The sequence below is a fragment of the Desmodus rotundus genome, chromosome 12 (genome assembly GCF_022682495.2).
Source record: "Desmodus rotundus isolate HL8 chromosome 12, HLdesRot8A.1, whole genome shotgun sequence".
In the NCBI taxonomy this organism is placed as follows: Eukaryota; Metazoa; Chordata; class Mammalia; order Chiroptera; family Phyllostomidae; genus Desmodus; species Desmodus rotundus.
The window spans coordinates 35592353-35605207 of NC_071398.1; the positions used below are offsets into that span (position 1 = coordinate 35592353).

Here is a 12855-nt window from a genome sequence, read left to right on the forward strand (position 1 = left end):
GAAGCCAGACTCCAGGGCACTCTCGCCGAGCCTCCCGGGCCATGGCGATGGGACCCCATGTGTGTGCACTTTATGTATCTTTCAATAAATAGGTTTAGCAACAGAGAAGCAAAACCCAAAGCACCTAAAGCAGGGCTGCTGCGGTGGCGGTCTGGGCAGAAGGGCTGCTGCACGTCTGTCCTGAGTGGGCCCTGTACCTGCAGAACTGACAGGCAGCTCAGGAACTACAGGCTGGCACGGGGAAATGACCGCTTGCGCGCCTACAGAATTATTCTGTTGGCCGGTGACAGAAAGAAAATGAAAGTTAAATGCAATTTAGGAAAGCACTGCCTGGGCTGTCTGTCAAGGCCAGGACCTGAATAGTGAGTCTATTAGAGGCAATTATAAAAGGGACAGCATCCCTTAATGTTTCTCTTTGACACGAAAGTTTTTAAATATGGGGCGTTAGTTAATAAAAAGTCCCTGAAGCCTAGTGTAATGTATCACTTAGTTCCTAATAGTTCATAGCCACCAAAATAGGTAGAAAGGGAATGTAAAGTTAATATACCCTTATTATTAAAATCGCCTTATAAATTAGTTAAGGCCCCCGGAGGCACAGAGTGGGCATCATCATTCTAAGGCAGTCTCTCTCAAGGGCCCTGGTGCCCCCCGTGTGTTTGTGGAGTGGGAGCTCCCCCTTCGCAGAGAAGGCGGAGCTACAGCCCTGGAGTTGGAGGATGAGACACCTGCTCCCGCTGGACCAGGCGAGGGCTAGCAACCAGACTACAGAGATTTCATAAGGAAACCTCTTCCCTGGCTATGGAGGCTTCTGGGGAGGGTGACACCCTGATGCACCACGGAGCTTGTTCGGTGCCCCAGGTGAGGAAGACCAGGATAGAGTTGGATTCGCAAGGCTTGGTGTTGGTTGGCAGCCCCATGCAAGTGTTTGTATAGTTTCCGGGGCCCAGCACTGAGGTGGGGGTAGAAGCAAGTCCCTTAAGGTATCTTCCCCCAGAACACCCAGCTGCAGCACAGAGGTCGGGCCTGCCACGGCTACAGGCGGCACAGCTGAGGGGCCAATGTAACCTCAGGCCAGGTCAGGGTCACTGTATCTAGGCTGCACATGCAGGCAGCCCCGACTTCCCACCTTTGCTGCACAGCAGTGCATTTCATCCGGGGACTTAGAAGCTGTGCAGGAAACCCATTCAGATCCAAGCTCGGTGCTGAACCCGAGTTTTCTGTCTGGGGCATTCAGTGAGTGAGCTGCCCTGTGCCTGCCGCACCCATCCACGCTCCAGGCTCCCTGGCAGAGAGGCTTCCTTCTGCTCCCAGGGCAGCTAGGCAGCTGGGGTTCTCCCAGCCACAGACCAGAGGCAAATTTGCTTCTCAGTTTGGCCCTTCAGAGCTGCACGTCTGGCCCCAGCCTGTCTCTGGCTCCCTCTACTCCAACTGGGACTGAGTTCACATTTCCCTGGGGACAGGCGGTCCACGGAGGGCAGAGAGTGTGGTGTGGGCAGCCAGAGGAAGAAGGTGAGTCCAGTTCCCACCAAGTCTCTGTCATGGGACATCCCATTCACACTGCAGGAGGGATACTCATGCAAGTGGAGGTTTTGCCACCGAATCCAATCCCAAAGAAGGAAGATAAGTGGGCTTTTAAAACAGAGCCGAGCCAATGCTCTTATGGCTTGGATTCTCCACACCCCATACCAAAGAGTCTTGCCTACGGCCTTTGTTTCTGAACTGTGGTCCCTCAGGCCAGGCTGAAAATTTCTAAGGTGCTTTGTGTGGGTGGCCAGTGGTGTGTGCTTGCAACCCCTGTGGCAGCTCCACAAGGGACATCACTGTAGTTGCCCTGGATTGCAGCTGTGTGTCCACTTGGGACATCATCACAAAAGAGACCTGGTGGGCCAGTGGGGCAAGGCTGGGTCCAGGGGAGCTGGTGTTTAACTGATAGCTTTTTTATTTCTTCCAAAAAAATATTTTCAAAATGAAAATACCTTTATGCTGATGAAAAGCTATTCCGTATGGCAGTAGCAGTTCAGTCAGTACAGAGAATTGTAAACAAGATATGAAAGATACCCTGTGATGTGAGGGCCACTCACCCCCGCGGCTTTGGCAGACAAGCTTCCCAGATCGCTCCAGGAGCACAGAGAGGCTTCGATCTGCCGGCATCGCACCCGGCGGCGTCTGTTCCTCTCCTGTGTGAAGCAGAAATCTCTTTTTGGCAGTGAACTGGAGCACCCTGAATCTATGGGGAACCCATAATGTGGCGATTTCAGTTGGCGATTTGGTTGCTAACACAGGTTGCCCCAGTGAGATGCCTCAGAGTGTGTGCAGGGAGGGGAGTGGGGAAGTCTGCCTCCGGCTGAACAGGAGAAGGGGAAGCCTGGACCCTCTTCACACAACCCGCGCTGCCACCTTGGAGCACGACTTTTCCAGGCGGGGGACCGGGAGCCCAAAGCCGGAGCGCGTCTCCGGACCATGTGGGCCGGCACCGGCGAGCCCCTTTGCTGCCGCACGGCCCCCTGACATGGCCTTTCACACACAGAAGAGTCCCTGCTTGCTGTGTGCTGGCTTTGCTTAGCAGTTTTAGTGCCACGAAGAAAGAATATTCACTTTGCATCAATAGGCAAAGAATAATTAAAATGTAATTAAAAGCATGAATTCTTCTAATGATTGGCTTTCTATAATGTGTATTTAAAATCAAGACATCTGTTAAGGCTCTCTTTTGAAGCTATCCAGAAACCAAGAGAGGATAGCGTTTTAATTAAAAATGGATTATTTCAAAAACAGTTCAATCACCCTGTCATCATAGGACTTAGACCTTGTTAATTAGCTATCGATAAATAGGCTTAAGTTACCAAAAATTTAAATTCATGGGGGTTGGAGAATATATTTTTAGGGACCCACCCGCATCTCTGGGCTGTTGGCAGGGGAGACGTCCGGAGCACGCGAGTGAGTTCTTGAATCACCTCTCCTGCCCTCTGTGGGCGCGGTGTGGACCCCTTGCTGCCGCGGGGCTCACCCACCTCCCCATCTTCTGCCTCTGAGGGGAGAGAGGGTGTGAGGCCCTGGAAGGCAACATCGCTGAGCATGTCCTCGCCACACTGAACCGTGGCTGAGGCCCCACTGAGTTCCTGGGGGACACAGAGGCGGCCCCTCCTGTGCTGGAGGGGCCGCCGGCCAGACCAAATCCCTGCCCTGTTGTCCCCAGCCCCCGCCCACGCTTGCGGCGTCCCCACCAGCAACACCTGGTTCAGAGCCGCTCCTTCTGTAGGGGCAGCGTGTGCATAACCCCCATTTGTCATCGTAAGGGGATGAAGTCTTTCAAAGTGATAAATAGCATTCCTGTTACTCCTTCGGCCACATGTGACTAAGGAACACTTAGGGAAGAGGGGTCTTCGGCAGCTCACACTGGACAGCCCCTGTGCAGCCGCACGCAGGGTGGGAAGGACTCGGCCCTGCGGACAGCGTCTGGGCCTCCCCCCGAGGCTCGTTCGGTTTCAGCGGGCCCTTCGTGACTCCCGGTTGCTGAGGAGAATCATCCTCAGGGTGGTGCTCACCTGGTAAGGCGTCCACAGTTCTCACTTCCTGCAGGAGGTCAGGAATCTTGGGCTGCAGTGACACCGCTCCCTGGGGTCCCTCCAGCCAAGGAGTGTCCCCGGCCTCCTGCTGCACACCGACGCCCTCCCCCACCCAGGTCCCTGTGTTTTGTGTCCTGTGCTTAAAGCATCTGGAGTGGCTCATGTGGGCTTGAGTGCTGCCGCACCTGTCTCCCCGCAGAGCTGTGAGCATGGGGCAGCTGGGAGGGATCGTGCAGGTCCAGGTGTGGACCCCACTCTGCTCCCGCCGGGGCCCAGGCAGCCCACGGATGCAGAAAAGGAGGGCCACGGGGGCTGCCCAGGGTGGAGCATGCTGGGTACGGCAAGTCAGGGCTTCAGACGGCCACTTTTGAGAGGCATTAATATTGAACGGTGCTTTCTAGAGAATGTTCTATCTGAAAGGACACGTTGGTGAGAAATGGTTTAAAATCCTAACTCTGTGAGAAAGGAGTTTGATGCTTGGAAATAAAGTAGCCCTGGAGTCTAGAAACAAAACAGAACACCCTAGAGAGATTCGAAAAGCAAAGCTCTTTCTTTCTCCAGAAGGAATGACTAGGGGCTTCCGGCTTGCTTTCGCTGGGTAGTCTCCTGCAGGATTGGTATTCAGGAGACACCTGTTGGGTGGGAGATTCCAGGTTGTGTTTCTTCCTCTGGAGAAGGAGTAGAGCTCTCGGCAGATGGTGCTGGCACAGATGCCCCAGATGGGATGGGGGCCCTGGACACCCACCATGTTGCACAGCTGTGGCCCCTCGGGGGCAGCCCAGGGGGACCTCATTGCCCCAACCAGACTCCATCGAATGGCCTGACCTTGGGATGAGCCGTGAAATAAAGGGAGGTGGGAGCGTGACCAAGCACGGCTCCGGCCAGGACTCTGGGCCAAGGGAAGCTCTTGCTGTCTGCTCTCCGTGGTGAGAGCTTGGTGTCTACAGGTCCGAGGCCCTCAGCAGCAGGCTTTGCTGGAGGTGGCTTTGTTCCTTGAGGAGCCTCTTTGGCCTTTTGTCTCCAGGGTCCACACTGACCTGGTGTCTGAGGCTGCTGAGCTGGGGACGGGAGTGGGTTGGGGCACAGGAAAGAACGGGGGTTCTCTTGGAGCTCACTCCACCAGCTGTTTTCCAAAGACTGCCCCGTGCCCTCTGGGCACTGGGGAGCTTCAGGACCGAAGTGCCCCCACCTAGAACCAGAAGCAGGCGCTTCCTCGGCGAGGCCTCGAGCAGAATCCCTGGCGCGCCAGGCACGCGGCACCCGCGCAGGGCCTGCCCAAGTGCTCACAGGCAGCACTTTATTTGCTTAATAGTTTCTTTACTTTTTAAAAACAAATATTTTCAAAGAAAGTTTTACATTTTTGTCTTGAGTGAAACCCAGTATGATTCACCATGAATGGAAGGTTAATACTTTAAATAGCTAATGCGTAAAACATACATATAGGTGTACGCCATCTCATGGACTCTTACCACGCTTTGGGAGATACTAGTTCATGGAAGGTCCCATCGGGTCGAGTCCTTCCCCCACCCCCGCTCCCACCCCAGGAAGGCTCCCTGTACACCTGGCTTCCCTCCCCTGTGCCTTCTGCTGATGTCCCTTCAGGGGGCGGGGGGAAGCAGCCTCTAAATTGTGTTAAACAGGGTTCTTTCCCTCCACCCCTTCCTGGTCACTGGCCTAAATGATTCCTAGGGCGCCCTGGTGCATTTCCAAAGGGGGAGTTTTCAGTCTGGGACCAAGAAAGGCGTCCTCGCCGACGTCAGCAAGGACTGGTGAGATGGGTTCACTGTGCACGGTGGCTGATCCCAGAATGAGGCAGAGAATGCTCGGCAGATTGGGCCAGTGCTCACGCAGCTCCCCCAGGCCCTCCGTCGCTGGGCCCTATCCCTCTCCCCAAGGTGTCGGCTCCAAGGGGCCTGGGTTCACAGGCGTAGGGTTGAGCCACGTGCTGCGGGCCCCAGGGTTTGCCCTCCGGCCCCACTCACGCTCTGCCCTGGTTTGCAGCTCCTGCCCCAGGTGCCCTGTCCTCTGGGGAATCATCAGGGAAGGTACATTACTAGAGAGCGCCCAAGGGGGCCAGCTGCTTGTTACATAGCTGTTGGTCAGAACCACTAGTATCCTTCTCATATAAATCCCTTAAGGATCGATAGGAAAAGATAAACATTCAGTTTTCCAAGGAAGAAACAGGCCATTCAGAAAGGAGGCAATATGAGGAAATACATATGAAGCGCACCCAAACTCGCCAGTTAACCACGACGGATGGAAGCAGCGTTCTGTTTCGCCCACCAGCCTGGTGGTCCTGCGGCCCGGGGCCCCGCGCCGCTGTGCAGGCCCTGAGCATCCTGGCGGGTTTTCTGGGGTCCACTTGGGGAGCATGACCTGAGACTCCAAAATGCGCATGTGCTCAGCAACTCCTCTTTTAGCAATTTAGCCTGAAGACAGTGAAAAGGCCACGGGTGTCCATTGCAACCTGGACATCTGACAGCGTGAAACGGGTTAAGTAAATTGTAGGCTGTGGTGCGGCCACGCCACCGTTTACTCCTTCAGTCACTCAGCAGAAGTGTCCTGAAAACCTCCTGTGCACCAGGCACTACTCCTGGCTCTGGGGCGCCTGCAGTGAAGAAAATACACAACACCCCTGCCCACTGGGAGGTGAGAGAGGATGGACACGGTGATGGATGGACACTGTGGTAGATAATGGTGAGGGCTAAGGGGGAGGGTGTACTTGTTACCCAGGGGCTAGCACAGGCACCTCCGGGAAGGAGAGACGGGAAGGAGGAGAGCTCAAGCTGCGGACCTCTGGGGCCGACGCTCCTTGCTGCTCCAGGCAGGAAGGATGGGGCTGGCCCAGTGGCCCTGAGGGGGGAGCTTGCCTTGTGGTCCCCAGAGCAGCAAGGAGGCAGACTGAGAGGGAGGCAGACTGCTCACGGGAAGCCAGGGCCAGGTTTGAACAGAGGAGTCCCTTAAATTGTGACATGACCGCTCTGTGGAGCACGCCCTGCAGGGGACAAAACCTGAGGCAAAGGGAGCAGCTGGACCACTGTCACCATTGACCAGGCAAGAGGAGGTGGCAGCCTGCACCAGGGACAAGCAGCCTGAGTGGGGAGAAGTAGCCTGATTCTGGGCACGGCGGGAGCATTCAAACGGAAACCAGACCTGCATCTACCGTTTCTGGGCATTTTAGCGGCAACCTTCCCTGAGACCTCCGGGATGGGGTGGGGCCATTTGTCCTTTCAGATTCTTGCCAACCTTTGGACCCTGTGGACAGGTATGAAGTAGAAGAGGTTGTAGGCCAGTGAATAAATTGAGGCAGACACCTGGAAATGCCAGCTTTATCTGGAAATACCGCTAAGTTGAACCTGCATGACATCCCAGGACACAGCATTTCCTCTCCCGGCTGTGAGCTCTGTGGAGACACAGGGGCGCTGCCCACAAAGACTGGCGAGAACGTCCGGGACAGCACCATCCGTGACGGCTGCAATCTGGAAGGAACCAGAATGTCCACCAGCAGAAGACTGCAGAAATCCTCTGGGGCACAGTCACCCCGTGGCACGCTGCACGCCAGGAGAATGAGGGAGCAGCAGCCGCCCACCCCCGGGCTGCACCGGCACAGCGTGGAGCAGACGCAGAAGCCGACACAGAGGACGTGTTGTTTGATTCTGTTTCTGTGAAGCTCACATTAGGCGACACCGGCCTGGGGGGTGAGAGGTCAGGCTGTCTGGGGACGGGGGACCGCCTGGGGGGCTGCAGGGTGCGCAGGCTGTGTCGGGCCGCTGGGCTGGGTCCTGAGGGTTTCTGTTCCTTTCCGCATGTTTGTCAGACTTCAGTCAAAGTTTACCATTTTTAATTTAATTAATTTTTTAAAAAGATTTTATGTATTTATGTTTTAGAGAAGGGGAAAGGAAGGAGGGAAGCATCAATGTGTAAGAGATTACATCAATTGCCTCTCGCACTCCCCAAACCAGAGACCTGGCCTGCAACCCAGGCACGTGCCCCGACTGGAACTCGAACCAGTGACCTTTTGGTTCACAGGCTGGCACTCAATCCACTGAGCCACACGAGCCAGGGCAATTTTTTTTTAATCTGTGCTTATCCAAAAAAAATGGCTTGGAAGGATGGTCAACAAAAATTTAACAGAGGTCATCTCTGGAGAATAAGATTATGGGTGACTTTTATTTTTATTTTATCTCTGTAGAGAATTTCTAAGATCTCTTCTATTTGTGTGTGTGTGATGCGTTGTTCAAGTTTATTAGCAGTCTGATGCAGCCAGGGTTTCGACAGCTAAGGAGTGTTTTTATCCAGTAACCGATACCGAGGAACTCAGAAACCCCGCCTAGTCAAGCATGTCAAGAATAAAAGGGAATATTTGTTCATTGAGAGTCATGTTATGTCCTCAGTTATGCTTAATACAAGACAGGCAATTTAGAATTCCCAATTATCCAATTAAAATGCTAATTACCTCAAAACTTGATAAGCTGCTCTTGGGGACAGAGTGAGTGGCTCCCCTCTGGTGCTCCTCGTCTTCCTGCCACGACCAGTGGCCATCACTGTCTGTCCGCTGTCCTTGCCTCTGGTTGGTGGGTTCTCCCCTTCCGGGGCCTCTGCATCCCCAGGTCTCTCTGGGGCACCAGCTCCCTTTCCACCAGCCCACCCACAGCACCGTCCTGGGGTCGTGCGGGGCTGCTGGTCCTGGCGGACCCACATTCGACTCAGACAGGGGGCCAGGGCTCTGGAAGGCCACGGCAGAGCATCAGCCGCCCCAGTGCTGATGGAGCGTGAAGGCCCTCCTGCTGACAGGTGCTGTCCCCGTCCACTGCAGACCCGAGACCTGGGAGGCGCTGGAGTCGGAAACCATGCGTGGGCCCGGAGCCCCGACCTGGATTCGGTGGGGTCCCTGACGCCAGCATGCTGCCACTCCAAGTGGAAGTTTTCTCATCTGGGAAGCAGGAAATTGTGCCTCTCCCACAAGAGTTGTTGTAAATGCTAAATGCTGACAGTGGCTGTTTGGTTTTTCTTATTGGAGGGGCCATGTCACCTGCCCCACATCTCAGAGGCAGCAGGCAGCTGCGTTGGCTCAGGCATCTCCAGTAGGCAGCAGGGCCTGCGTTGGCTCAGTTCTGTATGAGCCCCAAGCCCCGCCCCACCTCCAGGCAGACCCTTAGATGCAGGGTGCTGGAGAGGGCACACTGGCAGCAGCTGAGGAGTCGGGAGCGGGGCCTGGGCAGGGAGTGGGGCTCATAGAGTCTGTTTTCGCCCATCTGTCTGTGTGAAAACGGTCCATGTAGGCCCAGGGTGCCTGGTACCACATACCCCACACTCCCCTGAGGGAGGCCCTGGGCCGGCAGGCGATACTGGCCCTGGTCCAGGACTGGGGTGGGGGCAGCGGGAGGGGAGTGAGGGGACTCAGGGCACAGCAGGCAGGAAGAAAGCCGCTGGTGGTGGGGACGGCCACTGCAGCCATTGTGACCGTCTGCGTCCCTGGTGCCGCCGCATCAGTGCAGGCTGTGCCGCGAGCGCTGGTGTGTTAATAATGCATGTCCGGGTCTAGGCCAAGGCTCTAAATCAGCCCCTTCTTGGTGACAGAGCATTTGATTGCTACTTGCTTATTTAAAACATCCTCGAAGTCTCGGTGGGGGTTCCCTGGTGTTCTGGGTCTTTCCTTACCCAGGGGCCTGGGGAAAAGGAGGGATAGGCATCCATCCCCCCACCCCTGCCAGGTCACCATTCCTCAGAAGGCCTACAGAGAACTCCGATAAAAGACCTTGGACTCTGGGAGTTTGAGCAGAGCCCTCAGCGTGGGAGTGGGGCAGAGGCAGCTGGGAAGGAACCCTGTGCTGAGCTGCCCTGTGTCAGGGGAAGCCCCGAGTGTGTTTATCCTGGAGCTGCTGGACGTACATTGGCCTGCACATGGGGCTGGAGGACGCCCACAGAGAACCCCGTTGTGCACGCACGGGTGTCCAGGCTGTGGATCTGTGCGTTAGTAGTGCCTGTGTGAGGTACTGTTGTCCCATTTCACAGATGAGGAAACTGAGGCATGGAGAAGCCACACAGCTGGTTAGTAAGATGCAGAGCCAGGATTTGTCATTGGCTTTCCTGTTGAGTGGTGCCCCGTGAGGCTGGTATGGGGCCTGGGGCAGGGACTGCAGGGCAAGGCAGTGGGGAACCCACAGGCCCAATGGGGGAGGGACGCCAGCTGTGGCCAGCTGTGAGGAGACTGCAGTGGCAGCAGGGTGGGCTCCCACTTGTGCTGATGGCTCGAGACACTTGCTGCCGGGGCAGCCCTTCTGCTGTGACCTGGGGCCGCGGATGCGTTTTTGTAGGACATCTCTCTGCTCGTCCGACGGCAAACCTCAGAGGCCGGGAGCTGCGCGGGGTGCCCAGGTAGGCTCCATGGGCTGGGTTGGCAGCCCCAGGGGAGGCCCAGTGGTGCTGTGCCTGGAGACACAGTTCCTGCAGACCTGGGCCCGGGAGTCTGCCGTCCCTGCCCTGTTAGTCATCGTCCGGCTCTGACACATGCACCTGCCCCTCTGTCGCAGCAGTGACTGCATTCACCTCATTCTTCACAGCACAGACTCTCCCGGTCACTTAAAGGGTCTCATTTATGCCTGGATGCAGAGCAGTTTCTACCTGCGCCTTGCTCGCGGGAATTTATAGGCAAGGATGTTAGAAGAATGGCCGCGTGGAGGACGGCTTCAGGGACCACACAGCAGCAGGGAGTCTGTGAGGCTGGTGGCAGGGGCATGGGCAGGCGCCACCCTTCCCTCCTGCCGCCGGGGGAAGGGGCAGGGTCGGGGTCATGCCCAGTCCTGGTGCTCCCACCCGCCTCCCTCCAGGTGCGCAGGGCGGTTAGGCCCAGCACCACACGCGAGCTACACGTGAGAGTCACAGACTGGCAGAGAGACCAGGCGGAGGGGGTCACTGCGGTCGCCGACACTGCTGCCTGTCCTCTGGTCTGTGGTCCTCTGATGGAGAGACTGCTCATTTCTAGAAGTTTTGTTTTAGTTCTTCATAAAATCTGTCTGGTCTGTTCTCACACTGTAAGTTTAGGTGGCAATAATTTCCTGCGTGTGTGTAGCCTGTGTCCGAGGGTTCTGTCATCCATCACAAGTTCTTGGGAGTCTCAGCCTCCTGCCTGCTGTGTCTGACAGCTCCTGTGAAGTGTGTTGAGACTGAGTTCATATTCAGTGTGTGCGTGTGTGCACATTGATGTATATACGTGTGCACATGTGTGTTGTGTGTGTGTGCATGCACATGTGCAGATCCTGGCTGGCCTGGGTTGAGGGTGCAGCGGCCTGGTTGGGTTTTGTGTCTGCCCCTGTCAGGTGCTCTGGGTGTCACCAGTCAGGGACCAAGTTTTTTGTTAATTTCCCGGCTTGGGGTTGTCCAAACCCTGCAGGTAGTTCACACTTGAGCTTGAACCCCATGGAAGTCAGACCCATGCTATGAAATCTGAGAGAATGTTCTTTATTTCTCCCAGAGCCCAGGCAAGCTTCCTGATTGTTTCCTTTCATGCTTGTGAACGCTCGCCCAAATCTACACTTTGGCTGAGGCTGCACCCCTGCCTGGGCCCCAACTTTATGTGGGTGTGGGGCTCAGTTCTAGTCCCCTACCTCTCGTGTGCCCAGGGTCTTATTGCTGTCCCCACACGGCAGTGAAAGCCAAGGCCGTGGGCTCCCAGCACTGCCAGCCCCCCTTCCTTTCCGGCCTCACTTTTGCTGTCCTGTGAAGTCTGCTCCCTGTGTTTTACGCACCTCTGAGTATTGGAGGCGGGAGGGTTCCGGTCACGTGCTCTGCCATCATGTCATCAAGGCTGTTTGGACGTCGACTGTCATTAGGCCCCTCTGGTGCACCCTCTTCTGACTCTGTTTACCGTATTTTCTGTAAAGGTCTGGAGGGGTCTCTAGTCTGTGTCCCTCTGTTGCCTCCCTGTGGGAACCAGGCGGCTCTGTGTCTGCAGTCTGTGCCCGTGACGGCCTGCTGAGCCCTGACCCAGCTCTTCGGGGGCCCCGTGTCAAGCGTGTGGATCCAGTTTGGAGCACACACTCCTCACCCCTCACTCCTTGAAAATCAGAAATGCGTCAGACTCGTGTGCCTTCCGCAGACCCCCCGAGCTGCCTGCTACACCTGCCCCAGAACATGGCACCTTCGTGTGTCCACAGCCGAGGCCCCAGAGACAGGGTCTGCTGAGCCGTTGAGCAGAAACCGTAGACCCATTGCACCCCCTGCTGCTGCCACCAGGACACCAGTCCGTCCTCACCTCAGGTCAGAGAAGTTCACTTTGAAACAAAGCTAGGTGCTCAAGTCCGAGCGGAAGAACCTCAGACCCTTTAGCTGGAGTGGGCTTGCAGCACGTGGCGTTGCTCCTGTCTTTTCTGCTCTTCCCCTGGGTGTGAAGGATTGTCTGCATGGCCGACAGAGACAGCCGGTGCGGCTACGGCGACTGCAGGTGGATACTGGGCAGCCGTCCTTAGTGCGGCGCTCCGATCAGCTTACTCTCAGTACCTTTTTCTTGAAAGGAAGTGATGAAGGCTGTTGCTGCACAGGAGAGCCATGCTGCTTGCTGAGCCTGGCTGCGGGAGGGACCAGCCCCACCCCATTTCCTTGGGCCGCCCTTGGCCTCGAGTACAGCTGTGCAGCCCTCTGAGGCCTGCTTCTGTCTTAGCTTCTCTCAAAGCTGAGGAGCACCACAGCTCCCCTGCACGCCAGCGCCTCCCACTCAGTGTGCTTGCTGCCTGGAGACCCCATCTGGGCAGGGAGCAGAGGCCGCAGACACTGGCGCTGAGCCTGTGTCACTCCAGGCTGCCCACCAGGGTGCGGGGGGTTGGCTCCGTGGAGGAACGTGCTGGGTGTGGCCCTCCCCAGCGGTGACGGTCTTGCCGTCCTCACGGCCTCTGGGACTGAGGCTGGAGTTCATGGCAGCCGCCTGAGTGCTCCTGTCATGATGGGGAGCATGTGGCTCTCTTGGCTGCTGGCAGCTCCTGAAGTCCTTTCTGCTGAGGGACCATTTCACGCGCGCGCACCTAGTTATGCTGAGGTTCATAGGCCGGTCTGAAAGCTGACGGAAGTGCTCCTGACCAACAACTGCCTCATACCCAGTGGTAACAATTACACGTAACTTCTGTTCACAGTGCCTGGAAGATGAGACTCCTCTGTCTGCACGGCGTTCTCTAAAACAGGCCTAGAAAGTGCAGAGCCGAATCACCACTTAATGTGCTCACAGGGGACCTTGCTTCTCTAGAGATGCGGGCCTTGGTGGGGGGTGGGCAGGGCAGGGCCACCGGGAGGGCAGGTCCTG

The 12855-nt window shown here is 56.4% G+C and overlaps 1 protein-coding gene across 1 annotated transcript in view; it reads left to right on the forward strand.

Moving 5' to 3' along the window:
- The window catches only part of PEPD (peptidase D), a 113956-nt gene that overhangs the window by 77068 nt on the left and 24033 nt on the right, over window positions 1-12855 (forward strand). The window lies entirely within an intron of this gene.